The following is a 3041-nucleotide window of genomic DNA, read 5'->3' as shown; positions in this document are numbered from 1 at the left end:
AGAGAGAGAGAGAGAGAGAGAAAGCTGAAGAAAGACAGGCTCAATGAAAGAAGATAGTAAAAGAGTGAGCTTTTCTCGTGAGAAACATGTGGCTCTCTTGGCTGGGGATCTGGGGGTCTTAACAGTGTCCGTCCCCTTTTCAGTCTGCGTCAGCGAGATCAGAATCTCTTTGGAAGCAGACTGTGGAGAGATGAGAGAGGGTAAGGGAGACAGTTGGATAAACTAAAAGAAACACTGTGGTACAGAGAGAGAGAAAAAAAACAGACAAAAAAATTGGAGAGTGAAACAGATAAGAGAAACAGGTGAGCGACGGTGGGAAAAACAAGGGAAAAACAGAGGCAGAGTGAGAATCTACGCCAGGATCAAACACTCGCTCCCTCTGTAAAGGCTGTACAGTTCAGCCACAGAACAATGCATACTGAGCTGGCGAGCTTTTCCAAACACTGAACCAGTGCCGTGCACCTGGTGGCTTAGAAGGGACCTGACGGCTCTCCTGTCATCGCGTTCACATTACAGGCCTGGCAGCTCGTGACACGGCTGCTCTGTGACGACACAGACCAATGGCGGGGCTGTCTGCAAGAGGTGAGCAATGGGACCTTTCATCACGCCATGCCAGAGATGACACCCACCGAGAGAATTGTTGATGCTTTAATCTCCTGTGAGAGGCGCTTGGGCCTTCATAATAATACAACATCGCAACACAGGAGAGAAAGAAATGCTGTCAGGGTTGACAAGGTAGTGATAGCAATAAAACAAGCTGAAATCAAGTGAACTTGTGCCAAGGGAGTTTTCCAGTTAAATGAAATAATTTGGGCGCCAATGAGCTAAATAATCATATTCATTTACATTTTAGATCAGTACAAACAAAATTGTGTATGTGTGTGTGTAAAGACCACTATAGGGCCACACAAATGCAAACAAACTTTTTATTGAAACCCCCCCCCCAAAAAACTAAGAAAAACAAAAAATATGTTTATGTTGCTTTAGGGTCTACTATGGGACCAAACTTTCCAGAGTCAGCCCAGGAGAATGTTGCCGAGAAGGGAAAGTAAGAGAGACGCTGCAGAAGAAAAACAACAAAAGCTCTTCCAAACCTCTCCTCTGGCACTTTGGGAGATAATTAGCTATTGGAGAGATTTGGAGAATCTGACACAGAGCATGCTGACGTTACCCCTGTGACTACATCCCCACTTCCCACATCGCTCTAGCCAATTTGTTTAAGACTCCAGCCCAAGATCAACAGCCTCATACCACCCCACACAACCTGTGATCACACTCACCCCTCTATAGCCCTGAAACACGCACACACGCACTCACGCATGCACATTCCCTCCCTCCCTCCCTCTCTCCATCCCACACACACACACACACACACACACAAAACACACACACACACACACACACACACATTCTGCCATTAAAGTATCTGCTTTAAACCTGGAAAACATGCAGACATCCCTACAAACACACACAATGCAAACTGCTGCCAGCTTAAAAACCTTTGACAGACCTCTAACCACACACCATCCTCACCGGCACAGCCCAGAATGAACTAGGCCACTGGCTGCTCATACTAGCTTGCTGATGCTGCGTCTTTAGGTCACAGGCTCCAAGTACAACACATCTCAGAATGGCTCCAGTCGGGGTATGTGTTGTAGGAGGCTGCTTGAAAAGTTCAGTCATAAACCAATTTCCTACTCCTAGATCATATCATATTCCTAAATCATGGGAAAATTCATAAAGTGCTTTTGGTCCGAAGTCAACAACAGCCACTTACAAGGTGCTCTACGGGAACTTCTAATTGTTTTTTATGTGGGTTGCCATAGGAACTGGTAAACACGTTAACGAGAGGTGACCGCAGACATACACACATGCATGTGTTGAGTGTGCACTCACGAACACACATACACACAAAAGCAAGAGGAGCGGTGCTAGACAGTTTAGTGAGAGTAAGATGTCTGTGCAGCTAGCCTCATTCATTGATCATCATTGATCACAGCCTCGGCTCAATCACACTCCAGACTGTGCATTTGGCTCTGAAGAGATTGTCATGGCTTTCTGCTCATCAATAGACACATTACCACCCAGTAAAATGAAGCAATAAGTGCATGCAAATGTACTTCTGTACGAGAGTGTAATTACAACAGCCATTTAAATTGAAGCTTGCTGCAAGTTTCACTTATTATTGCAGAATTGCGTAAGTAATCATTAGTGTTGTTTCCTATGGGCCGACATCTGGGGCAAATCAGCCCTTTGTGTGCAGAATAACAGTCAGCACAGCGAGAACACCAGATCCCACCATTCCTTTTCTTTCTGAGATCTGTAGACAAAGAGAGCTTGCGTGTGTTCCGGATGGTCTCGCAAGGCCAGCTGAATAACATCTTGATCCATGAATGCAAATCAGCACGTGCATTATAAGACATCAGTGTCAGCACAGCATACATTCATTCGTTCAGAATTGGACTGTACATCTGTCTGGCCTGAATGGTGAAATCAATGCAGGAATGCCCACAAGCTGCAGAAGGGCTGGGTAAAAGGGTTTTTCTCAGTAAAACTGCCAGCTTTTCATCATCAAGACAGTGGAGAGGCCTCTCACAAGCGCTTGGAGGCAAACTGGGTTGGCCTTGGTTTGGCTCTTGGTGTGTGCAAAGCCTTAGAGAGGACGAACAGAGGGAACTGTTCAGTCACTTGCACCAAAATATGTCAATTTGAAAAGCTTCAGTGAAAGGAAGCTTTCCAGTTCTCAATGACAACTTTAGTAAAAGATTTCTACAGGTTCTTGGCTTTAAGTTCCTTGAGCTAAAAATCTCTGAAAATGAATTTGGATGGCTCACTGCGTTGTACTGCAAGGGCGTGTGTGGAGGGAAAAGGAAGAGAGAGGACGGTATTTTATTGAAATTGTGTGGTACTCTGACGCTGCTCAAAGGGATCTCTAATTGGATCAACAACTGTCGGATTCCCATCAGCCAGCTTGACCTGTCTGCCCAGACTGAGGAGGCTGTGTCTTATGGGAAAGAGGAAAAAAGAGAAAGAGAGAGAGA

The 3041-nt window shown here is 45.4% G+C and overlaps 1 protein-coding gene across 7 annotated transcripts in view; it reads right to left on the bottom strand.

The window, feature by feature from the left end:
• rbms3 (RNA binding motif, single stranded interacting protein) overlaps nucleotides 1-3041 on the bottom strand; it is a 277803-nt gene that overhangs the window by 35957 nt on the left and 238805 nt on the right. The gene's annotated exons all lie outside the window — the stretch shown is intronic.

This window comes from Etheostoma spectabile, chromosome 14 (assembly GCF_008692095.1).
Source record: "Etheostoma spectabile isolate EspeVRDwgs_2016 chromosome 14, UIUC_Espe_1.0, whole genome shotgun sequence".
In the NCBI taxonomy this organism is placed as follows: Eukaryota; Metazoa; Chordata; class Actinopteri; order Perciformes; family Percidae; genus Etheostoma; species Etheostoma spectabile.
Note: the sequence above shows the minus strand (reverse complement) of the source record. Positions and strands in the feature narration are given on the sequence as shown.